Source organism: Chelonoidis abingdonii, chromosome 1, assembly GCF_003597395.2.
Source record: "Chelonoidis abingdonii isolate Lonesome George chromosome 1, CheloAbing_2.0, whole genome shotgun sequence".
NCBI classification, from domain to species: domain Eukaryota; kingdom Metazoa; phylum Chordata; order Testudines; family Testudinidae; genus Chelonoidis; species Chelonoidis abingdonii.
The window spans coordinates 77,909,635-77,917,363 of record NC_133769.1 but is presented as its reverse complement, the minus strand read 5'-3'; positions in this window follow the sequence as shown (position 1 = coordinate 77,917,363).

Sequence of the window (7,729 nt, the reverse complement as noted above, 5' to 3'; positions counted from 1 at the left end):
TGCAACAACTTTCTTATCTTGAAAAGTAATTTTATGTTTCTATCCTTTGATCTTGCAAGACACACAAACACACACACCACTTTTCCTGACTCTCCTTTTTTAACTTATTTCTATTTTCTCACGACATTTTTCTTACTGGATTTCAAAATTTCATAAAGGGTTTTATTCATCCTCCTGGCGATCGAGTCTCCTTAAACATGTCCATTCTCCAGACACACCTTCCTCCTTTTTTGCCTGGTGTTCTTGAGAGTAGGGAAGCAGGCATGCAAGAGGCATGGGACTTTTTTCCATTCAGTGCAGAGAACCATGCCTAACACATAACTGTACTTGAGTCTACCTATAGCCTCTTCTCATACATGCACTACTCCATGAAACAATGTTTCATTCCTTGCTGTGCACCAAGGCAGGAGTTGGAGGATCAAGATGTAAACAAAGGAGTACAACATGTATTCCTCTTGAGTACACAGAAAGCGGCAGCCTTTTCTGTGAAGTGCTAGCAAAGGATGACATGCTGGTTCTATCATCTTCATTGCTCAGTAGCTACAAACTTCTGACCAATCATGAGTTGCTAACAACTTTTGGACGCTGCCAACCTGTCCAAACTGGTGGCACAGAGGTAAGAGATTATATTCCATTATTAGCCCACTCCACTGTCCAGTTTCCTAAAGCAAATATTTTTAGAACTGAAGATGAAAGAGTTGTATGTATTTCAGCTTAGCACTATGCAAATATTGTATGTATAATTATATCTTGTATCTTGCTGTCTGTGGTTTTCAGCTGTTATTTTGTTTCTTTTGCTGAGATTTGTTTATAGGAATAAAGAATTAATATGTTTGACTATGATAATTTACTTGTCAATTTAGTTATATTGATTTTTAGAATATGTAAGGTTACTTTTGTTTTTGTCCTCTTAATTGCCTGTAATCAATCAGAAAAGTATCTACATATGTTCGGGGTTTTGTTTTGATAATATTTCTTATAAAAATCCCTAATTTTTTAGCAGTAGAATTAAATATGTTAGGAAAATGTAAGGATAGGGCTGGATTCAAGTTTGAGCAGATGCATCATCCAGAAGTTATCTGCTATGGGTTCCTTAATCTTTAAAATTCAACTAATTGCAGATAATATTTTGACAAGGAAAAAAACAGATTAGAGTATGAATACTCACAAGAAGTACTGATAAGTTTCAAGCTTTCAATAGAGACCTCACATGCTATCCTTTCTGGATAAATACTAGGACACTAGTTTATTAGGTGTAGTGAGTGTGTCAGGTCTGAGACAGGAGTTGCTTGTAATGAACAGTGAATGCTTTGCCAGTTGGCACAAACGGGCCTACATCATAGGGACACACTCTAGTATTATGGTGTTGGAATAAGAAGACAGATAGTCCTGGTTGGTCATAAATGAAGATGACATCCAAGAGAGCCAGTTTAAGTCTCAGAGTCCTAAAAAAATTGGGATTTTTCCTCCGCTTCCAGATTTGCCGGTGATGTAATGTTTTAAAAACTGCTCTGTTTACACAGTTATATAGGAAGGCTATTTCCTTACCCTCCAGTGAATTTTTAAAGCCATACTTTTATTGTTTTTTTTATGAATCTCAAGAGTTGTATTAGACCCAATATTGCAGAAAAGCACAGACAACTGTAAAGTCGCCCTCTGACTAGTCCAAAGCAGAAGGCTGATATTCATCATTACTCAAATCTTTGGCCACCTGCTCTCTGTGGCTTTATGATATTTCTATTCTGTACATGGTCTAAATCACAAGGCCAGCTTTGTATGTCAGATAATCTCATTCCCTGAAATGGCCTCATTCATATTATGAAATGCTTTTATAGTAAAAATAAATAAAACCAAGCAGAAAAGCCTTTCCCTTTCTAAGTGTTAACCTTCTAAAAATTTGTTCACCCTTTGTTATGCTGTTCTTTATGCTTTAAAATAAGCCACCAATGAATACAGTTTAGTGACAGCTGCATCCTGAAATCACACACTCCATTGGTGAGAAATATTTAGATTCCCATTTTAAGATCAATTGACGCTTGACTCAAATGGCCCCAGTTATTGCCATAATAGTATTTTTATTGACTTAGGTATGAAAGAAAGAATTATTCTTTTCATAACGTTTCTAACTCTCAATGAGGCAAAACTAAAAGTGCCTATTAGTACCTGGGATATTTTGCTTTTGTGCTGGTGAAAAATGAAGCAGTGTCTTTAGAATGCTTCACAGCTGGTGATTAGGGCCTTACCCAGGGAGATTTTGAACACCTGCAACTATGCTCAGCCCCTCCCAGGATCAAGCCCGGAGATTGCTAAAAAGCCATGCAGTTTTGAACAGCTAGTCACAATGATTTCTAAATTCAAATATTTACCAAACCACTGGTATTACAAACACATCCTCTTTTCCCCATTTATTTTGTATTTCCTGAGTTCTTTTACCATTCCTGAGACTTTAATAGCCTAATGCACTAGTAATAAGAGGGGCAACATCAGCTCTATAATCTGTTGAAGGTAATAATAAATAAATAAAATATGCCCTCAGTTCCTTCAGTGTTAGGATGTAAAAGATAATGTTCCCATTAATTTCTTGACAAATAATATTCCATCTAGCTAGGCTGTAAAATAATTGATTTAGTGTTAACTTTAAGCACATTCCATCCAATCTGTATTTCCCCCAGAAAAAAAATGTGACTTTACATGATGTTGGTTCAAAACTCTGGGCTCCAGTCCTATCAAATGCTGAGCATTCTCAATGCCCACTTAACTTCAGAAGGAGTTGGAAGTGCTCAGGATCCTGCAGAACTGGATTCTTACTTTTCACTTCCTAACACTTCTCAACATAACTCACTTGGAAAGTCCGTGTGCAGTTCACTTAATGTCAATATTTCTGTTCAAATTGCACAGCACTTTTGCTATTTGAATCCTGATAGTTATAAAACTGTTTCTAGGCCTAATTTCTTGGGATTTGAATACTAAATGCCACACATACATTGCCAAATAGCATTTTTTCCCGTAGTAATTATTAACAAAAATCCTCTTTATAGACCAAGCTTGTAGCTCTCTCACAAATAGTCCAATGAAACCAGTAGAAGAGACAGCAGTAAGTAGCAATAGGATTGTGCATATAAGCAAAAAGGGCTACAGTATCTCACCCACTAGGTGCATGGAATGCAGAATTTTATTTGTACTTGTTTCACTTATGTTCCTTGAGAAATAATGTAATGGCCACCAAGGAAATTGGGGGGGGGGGAATCACAGAATTATACAGTTAGCAGTAGCAGATAAAGTGTTACAATGGTAAACAATCAGACAATACAGTGAGGCAAATGACATTAATTTTGTCACAAATAAATACATTAATTACAAAAATGAATTGTTTTATTAGAAGTCTTCATTTCCGATCTAGACTAATCTAGATTTTAATTAGAACATCCTGCCTCTTCACCCTCCAGGCTGCATTTCTAAGGGAATTTCTACATAGCAACTAAACACTCGCAGCTGGCCTGCTCTAGCTCACTTGGGCTCATGGGACTTGGGCTGCAGGGCTGTTTCATTGCTGCGTAGAAATTCAGGCTCATGCTGGAGCCTGGGCTCTAGGACCTTGCAGGATGAGACCCAGCCCGAGCCCTTGAAGTCTACACAGCAATGAAACAGCCCCATAGCCCAAGCCCCAGAAGCCCCAATTGGCTGATACAGGCCAGCTGCGGGTTTAATTTTGCTCCATAGACATACCCTGAGAAGCTAAGGAGCCTCTATTCTGAGCACTGCCACTTAACCCTTTTTTCTCCCACCCTAGAGACCAGTGCCTTTAACTTCGCCAGGCTTTTGTATGTTCCAAATCCCCAAAAGATAGTAGACTTTTTCAAAGATAAATATCTTACATATCTAAGTTTAGACCCTTAAAAAGTGAAACAAAGTACCACATAAGACAGGAAAATATATCTGATGAATAGTGTCGGTTCAAAGCTAGATATTTTATCATGGCAATCTTATGTGAAATGAGCAGTGTTAGAATGTAATGCAGTTTAGCTATCTTTGCTAGAGGAGAAGCAATCACCATTTGAAACAAAACATAATATACTTATTTAGTATTTATCTTGTTTAATCAGCAGAAACAGTTCTGCTTTTGTCACAATGCAGTTCCATTAGAATTTCATTCCTCCAGCACAAAGCTAGTGCTATTCTGTAGTTAAAAAGTTGATTTTAACCCTTTTGTGCTGAAGTAGAACTAAGTAGCCTTACTAACATAGTAACTAACATAACTGGGAAGTCAGTAATTCTGAGCATATGCAGATTGCTTCTGGGGCCGCTTGGAGTGGACACTGTATATTCCCCATGTACATTGGCTGGTATGCAGCTGGGGAATGTGAAAGTGTTCTGCAAATTTATTGTGGCAACTGTGTTTTGCCTACCAGATATGATGTGTGATACCCAAACGTCTAATTTTAGGAAAGAAATGTTAACTGCTGATGGAAACTGCCTATGGAAATGATGGAAAAGGCTAACTGCTGATGGAAAGGTGGAAACGGATTACATCCCCATTTTGGTTTTAGGACATGTCCTGTTCATTATATATATACATATATCATATGAATGATATAAAGACATCCTTCAGCCTGATAGACAAAAATATATAGATATATTGTAAATGAAGGCCTGAGCTTTACTCCATTTAATTCAGGTGAGCACGGAGAGCATTTAGCTTTCCAATGGGACTGAAGTATATAGCATGAAAATTAAGAAGATGAAGCTAGGTTATATGAAAAAGGTTGGGTACATTTGGCCAGATGGCTGTTTCTATTCAAAAGATTTTTCTTGTGCCTGGGAATTCACTTGATAATTGGAGAATGCAGCAAAACAGCACAGCAAGAAGCTAAGGGAAGCAAATGACAGTAACTGAATCTGCAAAACTTAAATGCAAATAGGTCTGTGGGAGTCTCCTGTGTATTTGAAGGAAACTTAGGAAGAGTTAAGTGTGGCAGAAAGTTTAAGCAACTGATTCAACATCAATAGAAGCTGCACGAAAATATCATAGAAATCACTTGGAAAATGTAAGAATAAGGGCCTGCTTATGCATTTAGAACTGTGTCTTCTGCTGGAAAAGGTACCAATCAGCCATTATTCCCCCTGACAATTCCGGGGAAGCCCATACTTCACTGGCAGCTTCACCCAACATGAGATAACAAATGACATATACTCCTCATTATGACCTGCCAGGAAAGGAGTACCCACAGAGACTGCTAGCAGGAAGCAGAGGCTGCACCTCCCTAGGGGGCTTTGTCCCATAGAGAGGTACACAGGAAGGAGACTTCTTCCACCCTGTCCGCCTTGCACACTCAAACAGAGTGGAGTACAGTTTAATATAATGTGTTAACCTATTGGAGAGGGAAGTCTCTGCATATTCAAGGTCCGTTTCAATAGTTAACAAATAGGGGTATTTTCATCTACAACAGCCCCAGAGATAATCTTGGAGGCTCAGAGTTTGATTACAGTTAATAATGTAATCGGACTGCTGTGTCAGTAAGCCCAGCTCATCATCAACCCCAACAATGGCAGGTGAGAATCAAACACCTTCAGAAGAGCCCTGTGAATGAGTCTGAATTCCAGCAATGTTTAGATCTGTTTAGGAAAAGCCTTCAACAGAGAAAAACTGTTGACAGTGCTGCAGTCACTAAAGCAGAAAGAAAATTGAGATTTTGTTCTCTACCCTGGAACAGAATGTGGGTCAACTTGAAGGCAAATTTGATGGCTTTGAATATGAGCACAGAGCAGATTTACCAGAATGGTGTCATCTGAGGGCCCTGAGCAGATGGATGACAGCAGGTGCTGGAGAGTGTTGTTAAATTAATGCCAAGAGAAAATGTTCTTTTAAAATTTAAAAATAAGTTATCAGAAAAATTACTTGTAAAGCTGGTCATTGCAGGCTTCCTAGGAGGCCTAGACAATGAGAATATTATGTTTTTTCCAGGACTGACAATTAATCGCAGTTAACTTATGTGATTAACTCAATACAAATTAACTCCATTACAAAAATTAGTTATGATTAATTGCAGTTTTAACTGAACTGTTAATAATAGAATACCAATTTAAATTTATTATAGATATTTTTGGATGTTTTTCTATATTTTCAAATATATTGATTTCAATTACAATACAAAGTGTACAGTGCTCAATTTATATTATTATTTTTGATTACAGATATTTGCACTGTAAAAAAGATAAACAAAAGAAATAGTGTTTTTCAGTTCACCTCCTCCAAGTACTGTAGTGCAATCTCTTTATCGTGAAAGCGAAACTTATAAATGTAGATTTTTTTGCTGTTACATAACTGCACTTTAAAACAAAACAATGTAAAACTTTAGAGCCTACAAGTCCACTCAGGCCTACTTCTTGTTCAGACAATCGCTAAGGCAACCATTTTTACAGTTTGCATTTATGGGAGCTAATGCTGCCTGGTTCTTATTTACAATGACACCTGAAAGTGAGAATAGGCGATGCTGATGATGCTTATTTAAAAAAAAAGGTTAATTAAATTTGTGACTGAACTCCTTTGGGGAGAATTGTATGTCTCCTACTCCATGGTTTTATCCATATTCTACCATATATTTCATATTATGGCAGTCTCGGATGCTGACCTCGCTTATGTTGTTCGATTTAAGAACCCTTTCATTGCAGATTTGACAAAACACAAAGAAGATACCAATATGTGATTTCTAAAAATAGATACAGCACTCAACCCCATGTTTAAGAATCTGAAGTCCCTTCCAACATCAGAGAGGGATGAGATGTGGAACAAGTTATCAGAAGTCTTAAAAGTGCAACCCTCTGATTCAGAAACTACAGAACCTGAATCACCAAATAAATAAATAAATCAACCAACCATCTGTTGGTGGCATCTGACTCAGATGATGAAAATGAACACGTGTCGGCTGCACTGCTTTGGATTGTTATTGAGCAGAACCCGTAAGCAGAATGGAAACATGTCCTCTGGAATGGTGGTTGAAGCATGTAGGGGCATATGTTTAGCATATCTGGCATGTAAGTACCTTTCAGCATCGGTTACAACAGTTTCAAGCGGTTCTCACTTTCATGTGACATTGTAAATAAGAAGCGGGCAGTATTGTCTCCCATAAATATAAATTTCACTTTCACAATTAAGAGATTACACTACAATATTTGTATGAGGTGAATTGAAAAATACTATTTCTTTTGTTGATCTCTTTAAAGTGTAAATATTAGTAATCAAAAATAATAATATAAATTGAGCACTGTACACTTTGTATTCTGTATTGTAATTTAAATCAATATATTTGAAAATTTAGAAAACATCCAAAAATATTTAAATAAATGGTATTCTATTATTGTTTAACGGTGTGATTAAAACTCTGATTAAGCGTGAGTTTTTTAATCTCAAGATTCATCAGGATTATTTTTTTAATTGTTTGACAGCCCTAGTCTTTTCATATAATTTTAATTAGACAATGAACTAACTCAGACATTAATCTTGAAAACACGCATGTCAGCGCCCTTTGCTCACATGAGTAGCTCCACGGAGGTCAGAGGGAATACCATGTTAATAAAGTTAGTATGTGCCTAGGTGTTTGCAGGATCGGAGTCTAAAAGACTCTCAGGCCCATAGGTATGTCTACACTATGGGATTATTCCAATTTTACATAAACCGTTTTTTAAAAACAGATTGTATAAAGTTGAGTGCACGCGGCCACACTGAGCACAT